The sequence below is a fragment of the Podarcis vaucheri genome (genome assembly GCF_965113315.1).
Source record: "Podarcis vaucheri genome assembly, chromosome: 17".
Taxonomy (NCBI): domain Eukaryota; kingdom Metazoa; phylum Chordata; class Lepidosauria; order Squamata; family Lacertidae; genus Podarcis; species Podarcis vaucheri.
In genome coordinates this window covers 9565110-9577702 of record NC_138755.1, presented here as the reverse complement: position 1 = coordinate 9577702, position 12593 = coordinate 9565110, and the positions used below count along the sequence as shown (strand labels likewise).

The window sequence follows — 12593 nt, the reverse complement described above, 5'->3', positions numbered from 1 at the left end:
CGAAATATTGGGAAATAATAGAAAACATTGGAGGTAATTGGAGGTTGCAGAGCTTTGAAAAATTAAAGGATAAGGTGCAAAATTGGCTACATTATGCCCAAATTAATGAGGTTTTTAAGCTAGATAAAAAAATAGGATTCCAGGTGGAAAAATCGAAACTTGAGACAGAGTTGTTAGAACCAAAGACCAAGGTAATATCGAGAATGTACAACTTGCTGCTTAAATGGAACACTCAGGATGAGACAGTTAAATCAGCCATGATAAAATGGGCTCAAGACATTGGTTACAATATTATGTCTGAGGACTGGGAAAGGTTATGGACCACCGGTATGAAGTTTACGGCATGTAATGCCTTGAAAGAAAACATTATGAAAATGGTATACAGGTGGTACATGACCCCAGTCAAGCTTGCTAAGATATACCATTTGTCTGATAATAAATGTTGGAAATGCAAGGAGGCTGAAGGGACATTCTTTCACCTCTGGTGGACTTGTCCAAGATTGAAGGCCTTTTGGGAAATGATCTATAACGAGTTAAAAAAGGTGTTTAAGTACACCTTTCCCAAGAAACCAGAGGCCTTCCTTCTGGGCATTGTCGGCCAGAAGGTGTTAAAAAAGGATAGAACTTTTTTTATGTATGCTACAACTGCAGCAAGAATTCTTATCGCCAAGCATTGGAAGACCCAAGATTTGCCCACACTGGAGGAGTGGCAGACGCAATTGATGAACTACATGGAACTGGCCGAGATGACTGCAAGAATCCGAGACCTGGGAGAAGAGGCAATGGAGGAGGACTGGAAAAAATTTAAAGACTATTTGCAAAAGTATTATAAGCTGTATGAAACATAAGACGTCGTATGATTTGGAACGTTAGCCCCAGCAATGAAATTTAATTATCTATGAAATTGCTAACATTTGTGAAAGAATCAAAGTTTAAATGGGTAAAAATGATATTTTTAGAGTAAATGGAGAATAAGAGATCTAAACTTAAATTGCAACTGAAAATATAAAGAAACACACGAAATAAGGGTATAATTTGCTGATGACTTTATTATCAAGAATGCATTATGCGGGAGATGTGGGGAAGTCCAATGGAAATTTGAAATAAGCTGTTGAAATGGATGTGATTTTCTGTTCTTTTTCCTTTTTTTCTTCTATTCTGCTTTTTCTTTCTGTTCTTTTTGTAATTTGGAAAAATGTAATAAAAATTATTATAAAAAAAACAAAACAAAGTGTGTTCTGTATTTCCCCCTTTGTTCCTGAAGAATGGATTCAAATAATGCTTAAGGAGACCTTTATTCATAAAATTCATTCACATCAAGGGCTGTCTTAAACATATGCGGTGCCAGGGTGCAGTCCCAGGCACGCAGGAGAGTGGAGCCAGCCGACCGCCTCAGCATCTTGCTGGCTTGGTAGCTCCCAAACTCACGGTGCAGAGCCAACGGGCAGGCTATTCCCTGGACTCAACTCTCAGGCCCTGGACTCTCGGCCTGGTGCCCCTGAGAGTCCGGTGCCAGGGTGCACCTCACCCCTAGTGCCTATGAGTAAGACATGGTTCACATCCTTAGCATATTTCCTTTCTCCTCCTTCTCAACTGCTGGGTCCTGCTCAGGACAAACTCCCTAAACATCAACTCACGATCAAGAGAATACAAAAGGGTCTCTGATTATATCGCCCTCCAAAATGTCTGGGAGCAAAGCGTTCCAGAAAAGGAAATCCTAATGTCCTGCCAGACAAATATATCCCAAACTGGCTAGAACTGCAGGGAGGACCACTTGTGATAGCGCATAACCCTCCGCCAACATCCCTCTGATGAAAAAAGGGTCATTTCTCACTCCCACACAACTGACCCTCCTCGACCCCCATTTCTTGCCCCCACCCCAAGCATTTCCTATCAGAAGAAGGGTGATTGCAACTAAACACTACACACCAATGGGACACAACACATATGACCTCCACTGTCCTGAGAGAACCCCTTAATTCTGATTTACGAAAAGAAAAACACACACCCATAAATTTTATAAAGGGGTTAAACTCAGACACACATTTTTTTAAAAAATTAATGAATGAATCAAATACTCCTTGCGTTCTGCTCTGTTCCTCCTTTCATCCTGCCCAGGGCAGCCCTGCCTTCTGACGGCCCCTTGGTGGTGGCAACCTCTTTTCCCTCATCGCCTGCTCTCCAGCAAGCGCTTTGAGCTGCCCAAGGGAGGAGGCCTGCAGCAGTGGCCATGGAGAGACTACGGAGAGGCAATAGGATGCTCCTTCACTGCTGCTGCCCAGTGGCGTAGCGTGGGTTGTCAGCACCCTGGGCAAGGCAAGTAATTTGCGCCCCCTAACCCGTGGATTTGCACCCCCTAACCCTAACCCCCAGATGTTGCGCCCGGTGCGGCCGGCCCCCCCTGCACCCCCCACGCCACGCCACTGATGCTGCCTGGGACAAGCGCCGGCTCATCATTGTCCCTGAGCTCAGCAGTGGCAGCACTGGCAGGGGAGATGGGGACATTCCAAGATAAAATCAGAAGTTGAAGGGAGGTTGTTGTTTTTTTCATAATTCCGGGACTGTCCCTGGAAAATAGGGACACGGAGAGTATGATAGCATAGAGCCTACTTGGGTCTCCTCTCTGGCAGAGCCACCCTCCACTAGCGAAGCTGCTCAATTGTATTAAGCAAGGGCTGAGCCTCACTCAAAGATGCTGGCTCCTGGTGGCTGAGGCACAATGGCTCCCAATCTTTTTTTTAAGGGGGCCAGGCCCCCTCAATTCTGGAGAAGCTGGCGCCTCTGGCCTCACTCAATATCCAGTGTGGTGTAGTGGTTAAGAGCAGTAGACTCATAATCTGGTGAACTGGGTTTGATTCCCCACTCCTCCACTTGCAGCTGCTGGGTGACCTTGGGCTACTCACAATTCTCTCAAGTCTCTCAGCCCCACTCACCTCACAGAGTGTTTGTTGTGGGGGAGGAAGGGAAAGGAGAATGTTAGCCTCTTTGAGTATCCTTCGGGTAGTGAATCCAAATGATTCTTCTTCAGTACCTTTTTTTCTGATGGAAGACACATAAGGCCTTTTTGTAGAAACGGGGAACCCATGGCATCTCCCAGTTGTACATCGTATTACCAATGTGAAGTATTATCATCAGAGCTGTATCTCCCACTAAGTTCATTAGCCTGCATTCCAGCCCGAGGCGGTTTTCTCCAGGGGACACATGTATGCGCACCTTTGTCTTCAGTGGCTTGAGAGACAAAGAGCAACTCACACACCCAATATGGAGATTTGCAACTGAATGTCATGTGATCTAGGTTAGATACCACGTGAGAGATAGCAGAGACACATGCACAGTTAATTATCAACCCATCAGGTACTCAGAGAGCTCTTCTTAGTGTCCATGCAATTTCCCAAACCCCTTTAGCAATACAGTCGTACCTTGGTTGTTGAACAGAATCTGTTCTGGAAGTCCGTTTGACTTCCGAAAATGTTTGACAACCAAGGCACGGCTTTCGATAGTCTGCAGGAACTTCCTGCACACAATTGGAAGCCATGTTAGCAGCGTCAGACATTTGGCTTCCAAAGAACGTTCGCAAACCGGAACACTCACTTCTGGGTTTGCGGCATTCAGGAGCCAAAATGTTCGACTCCCGAGGTGTTCGGCTTCCAAGGTACGGCTGTACGAATACATCACATATACAGTCATTACACGATTGTATTTAATTGAGGGATGGAGTTGGGTACCATCTGCATATTGGTGACAGTCAAGTCTACATCTCTGGTTAATCCCAGTCTTTTCCTATAGATACCGTATTTTTCAGTGTATAAGATGACCCTTATTTTTTGGGACTCCAAATTAAGGAAATGGGAGATTGCCCAAAGTTGTTAAGCTTTTTTGGAGGGGATGTGCAGAGTTGTTGAGCTAACCACCACTGCCAATTGCACACATTCACGAAGCCACCAATCATCTGCCTCCAATCGCCTGTCCCCCCTCTGCACTATCCGTGTATAAGATGACCCCCAATTTTAAACATCTTTTAATAATACAAACCTCTCGTCTTATACACAGAAAAATACGGTATTAAATAGCGGGGATAAAACCTGCAGTTCCCTGAGGAACTGCATAGCCTAACTGCAAGGAGGTAACTCTGCCCCACCTTCTAAAATTGGCCTTCTTTGCAGGAGCCGAACCACTGCAACACTGTGGCTCCAGAACTCAACCCAGAGAGACTATCCAGAAGGATACCACGTGCTGAGAAGTGCAAGAGAACCAAAAGAAGCACACTCTCCGTGACTCGCTCTTGGAAGAGGTCATCCATCAGAGCAACAAAAGAACTTTCCATTCCAAAGCCAGACCCAAAGCCCCACATAAATGGTGGTTAGCTGGATTTAATAATAAATAATCTCTTGAATGTATTTTTGTAACATCAAGTCTTCTTTGATTGAGAGAAATTTTTATTTTTGAAAATTGGAACTTGTTGCTCCAAGGACAAAAGTATGTGTTGGGGAGGGTAGCACTAAAGCAAAGGGAAGAGGGGTGACAACGGATCACGCTCACCCCTTTGTACTGAAACTTTCTCTTTTTCTTTTTTAGAAAAGGGTCTGTACTGAAGCTGAGGGCAAGGGAAAAAAACCATCTCTCTTCTACAGGCCATGCCTGAGCTGTGCAGCACTATTGCTTTATTTTGCACTTTAAAAAAAACACACCAAAGCAGCCCATATTTGGCCTGGCTGGCTCACAAAACCCAGTGTTACAGGAAGAGCGCTTGCGCCCGCTTGCTGTAATCAGAGAGGTAATTCTGTTTTTCCTGGCAGAGGCCTCTGCCGAGACTGCTGTGTGCGATGTATGGAACAGATTCTTTTTTCCGGCGCCCTGCCAAAGTGACCATCTGCTTCCAGTTCTAACCCCCCTTGCTCCCCCCCAATCTGTGGCTGTTCACTGAAGTGTGTGTGTGAGTGTACACACACACACACATGCGCGCGTAAAGGCCTGCTTCATTCCTGCACCCACCCCCAGGTCGTGTATCAAGACCCGGCCAGAAACGAGGCAGGATGTCAAGGGGATGCCTGACCTGCATTGATCCAAAACGTGGCCGAGATAAGAATCTGTCCCTTTTCTTTCCTCAAAAAAACATCTGCTGGTCTGCAAACAGCCTTTGCGTTGCTTCAATCTGAGGCTTCTAAACATCTGTAAATAGAGAAGGCCGCATCAAGTCCTTCCCAGAGCTGGCTATGTGAAACGAGAATCTCGCCTCGCAGCAGCACTGCAGATGCCACCACCATTGCGGCCACCACCCCAAACTGTTGCTGTAACAAATACCGCACCCCCCAACTCATAGCTTCTCTTCTCTTATGGGACCACAGGAGTCCCATGGGACCAGAGATCCAGAAAGAACACGAGTCTCCTTTCCATAACATTCCAAATCAAGGGCATCACTAGCTTGAATGACAGTAAAGACAGCTGTGTGAGAGTCAGGCAGTTCTGACCCACGGAGTTGTTGTTTTTCCCCTCAGCAAACCCCATGGAAAGAAATAAGAGCACATTCTTGCACAGCCCCTCTTCATTTCAGTGGGGCTGGCACAGGAGAACTCTCTGGCAGATTGTGAGCCCAGGTTCATTAACAAGAGAGGAGAAATTTGAGGTTTCTGCCTCTTGCACCAAAAAGGTCTTTGGCCAGCTCTGCTCTAGTTTGCCATTTTGTTGTTGTTGTTAGGGTCAAGCTACTGCTGCCCATCTATTATCCCCATAAAGGTAAAGGGATTCCTGACCATTAGGTCCAGTCGTGGCCGACTCAGGGGTTGCGGCGCTCATCTCGCTTTATTGGCCGAGGGAGCCGGCATACAGCTTCCGGGTCATGTGGCCAGCATGACTAAGCCGCTTCTGGCGAACCAGAGCAGCGCACAGAAATGCCGTTTACCTTCCTGCTGGAGCAGTACCTATTTATCTACTTGCACTTTGACGTGCTTTCGAACTGCTAGGTGGGCAGGAGCAGGGACCGAGCAACGGGAGCTCACCCCATCACAGGGATTCGAACCGCCAACCTTCTGATCCGCAAGTCCTAGGCTCTGTGGTTTAACCCACAGCGCCACCCACGTCCCTATTATCCCTATACATGCAAGCAATTTTATCTTTTAATTTTTGCCTGAACAACACTGAACCAGACAGCGATCTTTTATTTCCACATTCCTCGTGTAAATGGTCATCTGCCAAACGAGAAGAGAATTACAGATGTCTTTGCTTTGCAGAAATGCTGAGTGCTTCTAGTTGCACTCTGGAATGGATAGGGCCCACGTAGTGAAGAAAGCCCGCCCCATTCTGCGGCTCAGTGGTGCAAAACACCCTTCAGCTTTTCCCAAGCTTGAGCTCTTTCTATCGCAACAACTTTTACCTGCTGTACAAATTCACTCTCAAAGTCACTAGGGCCTTTTCATTTTCATAATAGTGGCAGTAACAGGTAAAACAATCAGCACACTCATTTATTAGTGCTTCATTAGCAGAAATTGTGTCCAGCTACGAGGGCAGTTAATGACTGAACAATCGTGATGGGCCATATGTTTGGCGCGAGATTTATTATTAAGTGCTTCCAACGGGAACAGATTCTCATTGCAGAATGGTGTAAGCCATTGGTGTAAAGACTGCAGCGTGGAACCCGTTTCTTTTCTGGTTAATATATATGGAATCTTGAAAGAATGACACTGCTATCAACAAAGGTAAGGAGCAGACAAAGGTGAGAGCAAACAGAGAATCCATTTTCCTTGCTAGCTCACTGGCCCCTGTTCCCTAAGGCCTTAGAAGTTCTGGAGCACCATCTGGTTTTATGAGGAGTTCCAACCAGAGACTCCTGCAGGTGACCTATTTATCCTGATTTGCTTGCAGAATGCTAAGGCAGAGGTTAGATTAAACCCAGTCTTTCTTAATTCTGATTTGTTTATGGAGCGGTTATACAACAATGAACATTCACCAAGGAGTCATCTTGACTTGCTTGTGGGGTGTTCCCATTAACCATTCATCCACTCTGTCCTTTTCAATGCATTTCCCAATCACTTTCCTAACTGCAAAATGTTAGGATTTGTTAAAATGGATTTATTTATTTTTTGCACCAGGGCAGCTTTCACCAATCTGATGCGCTCCTGGTGAATTGGACTACAACTCCCATCAGTCCTAGCCAATGTATGCAAATGCATAGTGTCCAGGTCATGAGAAGTAATAGTTTCACGCTGTTCTGCGTTGTCTGGGCTGCATCTGTTGTACTGTGTCCACTCAACGTTGAATTCCTTCCCCCTGTATCAAGCAGAGGGTCAGATTAGAGACAATTGCCAAGAACCATTCCAAGTCTATGAATCTAGAAACAAAATGATCAGTGAAAAGGTCGCTTACGGGTTATCCGAGCTTCGAGCCAGGGAGAGACTTGTTAGGGCTTATCTACATTTCTTCATGTCCTGCTACTTAAGTGTGATTTTTCCTGAATTTAACTGGGGGGAAATGGCAATTTGGGCTTTTCTCTGGATTGATGTTTGCTCCGATTTAGCACAAAGGGCAAGGGGGAAACTGCTTCAACCTGTGCTTTCTAGGCACAGGACAAGCAGAAATGTGGACAAGCCCTTAGTCAAAGTAGATGGGCAAAATCTCCTTCCCCCATTCCACCTTCTTCCCATTTCTGCCTGTTCTCCAGGGCTCTTTTGCATCTTCAGACAATGAATGCAGGTGCCTTCATAGGTGCCTCCAGAATTGCTTAGCTCTGAAGCAGTGGGAGGTCTCGCAAAGCCAATATTAATGCCGTCTTCCTATGGTGGAGAAAGAACTGGGGGAAAGTGAGAAAAGGGGTTATTATTACCACTTACAGATATCTGGGACGCGGGTGGCGCTGTGGGTTAAACCACAGAGCCTAGGACTTGCTGATCAGAAGGTCGGCGGTTCGAATCCCTGCGACGGGGTGAGCTCCCATTGCTCGGTCCCTGTTCCTGCCAACCTAGCAGTTCGAAAGGATGTCAAAGTGCAAGTAGATAAATAGGTACCGCTCCGGCGGGAAGGTAAACGGTGTTTCTGTGCGCTGCTTTGGTTCACTAGAAGAGGCTTAGTCATGCTGGCCACATGACCTGGAAGCTGTATGCCGGCTCCCTTGGCCAATAACACGAGATGAGCACTGCAACCCCAGAGTCAGCCACGACTGGACCTAATGGTCAGGGGTCCCTTTATCTTTACAGATATCTGATCTGCATAGGCTTTTGAAGGGGTGCAGAGTATGAGATGCTTCCTAGGACCTACAAGGGTGTCACCTTTAAAGCAAAGGACCTACTTGTGGCTCAAGATTATGGTCCATGGCCTGCTTAGTGAATCCTAGTGTTAATATAATGGGTTCTTCTATGACTTAAGGGATCACTGGCAAACCTTATGCTCTGTTGCATTAATGAAAAGAGAAAAGTGTTGGGTTTGCTCCAGTACAACGTTATTAATTTTCTCTGTGTAAATTTATACATCCAGATGCAGATCCTTGATTCTTTCCAAAGTCTACATCACCAGCACACCATCCGGGGTTTCCAGGAATTGATCCACTGGTTCAGAAGACACACAGGGATATTTGTACATCAGAATTCTTACTTTTGTGGTTGGCCCTCCAAAACAAATAACCCCTGGTGGCCTCATTTGAGGTGTGTGTGTGTGTGTGTGTGTGTGTGTGTGTGTGTGAGAGAGAGAGAGAGAGAGAGAGAGAGAGAGAGAGAGAGAGAGAATGGATGCAAGACATGGATGCAGAGAATGCTCTCTACTGCTGAATTTTGAGGAGTACATACACATTAGTGGCTTAAAATGCAGAGAGGTCATTTCCCCTTGCTGTATTTCAAGTTGCTTCCCCCCCCCCCCGTTGCTTTACTCACCAGAGGGAAGAAGGGGGTGTCTTCACCTGATGTGCATTACCTGATTTGCTTCCCCCGTTTCCACAACCCTTCCCCTCCCAGCTCCTATTTAGTGAAGCTGTCTTCACTGCCTATACTCACCAGGCCTATCTTCTGCCCTTCAAACCAGCTTCAGATTCAGCTACTGTCCAAGTGTTTCTGTACATCATGGCTACAATCCAGCCCAGAGTTTATTGCACTGGGATCCAGAATGACATGCTGGATTGTGGCCTACAGCCTTGCCCTGAATTGGTACTGGGGTGAGTGCTGGTTTATAAGCCCGTCTCTTCCAGAACAGGTCAGGGACTGGGAGGCTGATCTTGACTGACCCACCCATGTCTTGAAGAAGAAGAAGAAGAAGAAGAAGAGTTTGGATTTGATATCCCACCTTTCACTCCCTTTAAGGAGTCTCAAAGCGGCTAACATTCTCCTTTCCTTTCCTCCCCCACAACAAACACTCTGTGAGGTGAGTGGAGCTGAGAGACTTCAGAGAAGTGTGACTGGCCCAAGGTCACCCAGCAGCTGCATGTGGGGGAGCGGAGACGCGAACCCGGTTCACCAGATTACGAGTCCACTGCTCTTAACCACTACACCACACTGGCTCTTGTTATGATGGTTCTCTTCAGCATATCAGGATGTGCCATTTAATCCCCAGAAACTGAATTGTTAGTGGATAGGACAGGTGCCTTAATCGATGGTAAAGAATTTTTGAAACAACCAAATAGGAATTTGACTATTGCCCCCCCCAAAAAAATACCTGTTTTACTGGTTTGTTTTTTGTCCCCATGTTGCTGCTCTGCCAATAACAGAGCAAAAGAAAACATGAACTGATGTTTAGCCCTGACTGACCCATCAAAAGTGGAATTGCAATTTCCCCCTTGAACTTTTTCTACATTTCTCCCATTGCTCTACTTCCATTTCCACATATAACCCAGACATAACAGCCTCAGCAGCAAAGCACGCCACCACCAAAACAGCTACATGCACAGTTTGGGTGTAACTTTGCAATTGTAATTTAATATCCCCATAATGGATTTGGGTGAGAAAGGACACCTCTCAGATCTGCAGTAGATTCAGAATTGGAAAGGATTAAAACCCGAAGCATTCAGAATGGTCTTAACAAACGGGTTAGCTGGGTAGGCAGAAGCAGAATGAATCAATGAGGATAAATGTAAAAGGCATGTGCAGGGAAAATGAAGCAAATATACTGTCAGAAGCAGCTACATTGCTTCTATAAAAGATATAGGAGTTATGGAGAGTAAGAAATTGAGTATGAGCCAACAGTGTGATGCTGAGGCACATAAGGCTAATGCTATGTTAAATGCCCAGCCAAGTAGAGTCGCTGTCTCCTCTCTGCTGAACCAGGAGGAAAAGAAGGAAAAGATGCAGTCTGCACTGCGTTCCATGATCTGCATTTGCCCTCCACCTTCCTGGTTTTCTCATGCAAAAGCTCGTCCCTAATACAAGAGGCAGAAACTCACCTGCAACAGCCTGGAAAGAACTGACCAGCTTAATGCCTTCATTAATGAAGCCCTTTCCTTTAGTTTCTCTCTTACTTTTCAATGGCAAGTTGCACCCATGCACTCATTCATCTAGAGCGTTTGTTAATTTTTGTTGGATGTAATACACTGGGAGCAGTCAAGTACAACATTCCTTGTTTTGCTAGAGTGGACATGCAGGAGAATGTTTGGTCCAGCCAATCAAATTTCCTGTTCCTCCTGGCCTGGAGCATCCTTCCTTGCATGTGACTAGTGGGTGGGCATGACCTTTCCAGACCTGGTAAATGCCCAAGGCATGCTGCCACTCTCAGGGGCGTAGGGGGGGGCGGTGGTGGTGGGCCGCCCTGGGTGTCATCCTGGGGTGTGTGAGTGGGTGGGTGTGACAAAAAGGCACTCCGCAGGGGTGCACAGCATGGCCGCCGCTCTGGGCACCCATGCAGCTAACTCTGCCACTGGCCACTCTCTCTCTTTTCCATCTTCCCTTCGTCCTGAGAACTTCCCAGATTGCAAACTGCAGTCATTAGGTCAACCCACATATGGGGTAAACCTGTTTGTACATGTTTGTAACTTTAAGCCTTAAGCCTGCCTTCAGGGATCAAACTAGGCTCTGCCTGATCGTGAGTAAACTTTCTTTTTATTGCTTATGAATAAGACTGTGGCGTCTTTATTCTTTTAGGAGGGATTCAATGGGTCTTACCAGGAAAATATTAGAACACATTTCAATCTGGAAAAGCCAGGTTGAATTGCGTATTGTCTTAAGAAACTCACAAGAGTTTGAAACAAGTTTTCTGCTGTGTAAAGGGGAATGCACTCTGCTAAGTAAAGGAACCTGCTAGCGCAAGTTAAAAAGGATATTAAAGGACCCCTGACCATTAAGTCCAGTCATGACTGACTCTGGGGTTGTGGCGCTCGTCCCGCTTTATTGGCTGAGGGAGCCGGCATACAGCTTCCGGGTCATGTGGCCAGCATGACTAAGCCACTTCTGGCAAACCAGAGCAGCGCACAGAAACGCCGTTTACCTTCCAGCTGGAGTGGTATCTATTTATCTACTTGCACTTTGACATGCTTTTGAACTGCTATTTTGGCAGGAGCAGGGACCGGGTAACGGGAGCTCACCCCGTCATGGGGATTCGAACCACCGATCTTCTGATCGGCAAGTCCTAGGCTCAGTGGTTTAACCCACAGCGCCACCCACATCCCTCAAAACGGATATTAATACACATATATCCTCTCCTGCCACCCTGAACATTCCCACAATTTTTTTACAGCAGAAGCAAATGCTGGCTATTTCATTCCTAGAACACAACTGCTTTGCGGATCTTGCTTCAAGTTCCACTGCTCTATCTCACCCCTGTGGGGTCCTGTGTCAAAACCTATTTGCAGCACAGAATCATAGAACTGTAGAGTTGGAAGGGACCGTGGGGGTCATCTAGTACAACTCTCTGCAACGCAGGAATCTTTTGCCTATTGTGGGGCTTGAACCCACAACCCCAAAACCCTGAGTTTAAGAGTCTCAAGCTCTACTGACAGAGCTATCCCAGATGATCATGTCTGGCTTAATCCTGAGCCCAAAAGCAGACATTACGGCACACACACACACAGGTGCCACTATAACCAGTAGCATTGCATCCCCTCCCCAATGTTTCATAGTACAAAAGATGTGATGTGATGTCATCACACTGCACATTTCCCTGTCCAATGCCCCTCTAATGGGCCAATAAGCTGAAATGAGGCAGTGGAACTCGTAATATAATTTCATCATGTCACTTTTTTATTATTTTATTACTAGACATTAGGAAAGAAAGAGGAGAAGTGGTGCTGTTGCTCTTGGTGGAAGGCTCACATGTGCTGTAATATCTAATTACAGCCTTAGTCCTCACCCTTGGCTGAAACAAAGCCTAACTTCTTAAAATCTTACAACTGCATTTGCTCAAATTTATCCTTTGCTAAACCTTGGCTCTCCCACTTTATTCTTGAGTTGTTTCTCTCATTGTTGAGAAAAAGCTTTTAAGCCCCTCGTCGGGCAAGAGTCAGTATTTGTTTGAATGGTTTGCATTTTTTTTACCAAGTCACATCAGGGGTAGCCAAAATGGTCACCCCCAAATGTTGCTGGACACACATCAACAATGACCAGCATCACCAATGGTTAGGAATGATGGGAGATGTCGCCTAATAATGTCTGGATGACACCAGATTAGCTATTCCTGATACACATTAATGC

General features: G+C 46.0%; 1 long non-coding RNA gene across 3 annotated transcripts in view; it reads left to right on the top strand.

The window, feature by feature from the left end:
• LOC309522120 overlaps positions 1–9201 on the top strand; it is a 35096-nt gene extending 25895 nt beyond the window's left edge. Inside the window, exons 2-4 of one of the 3 annotated variants that reach the window (XR_014214863.1) lie at positions 4164–4356; positions 4576–4774; positions 8464–9201. This is a non-coding gene — a long non-coding RNA (uncharacterized lncRNA). Of the gene's footprint in view, positions 1–4163; positions 4360–4575; positions 4775–8463 lie in introns of all 3 variants that reach the window. The other 2 variants (XR_014214864.1, XR_014214862.1) reach the window with 2 other exon arrangements.
• Positions 9202–12593: the final 3392 nt, after the last annotated feature.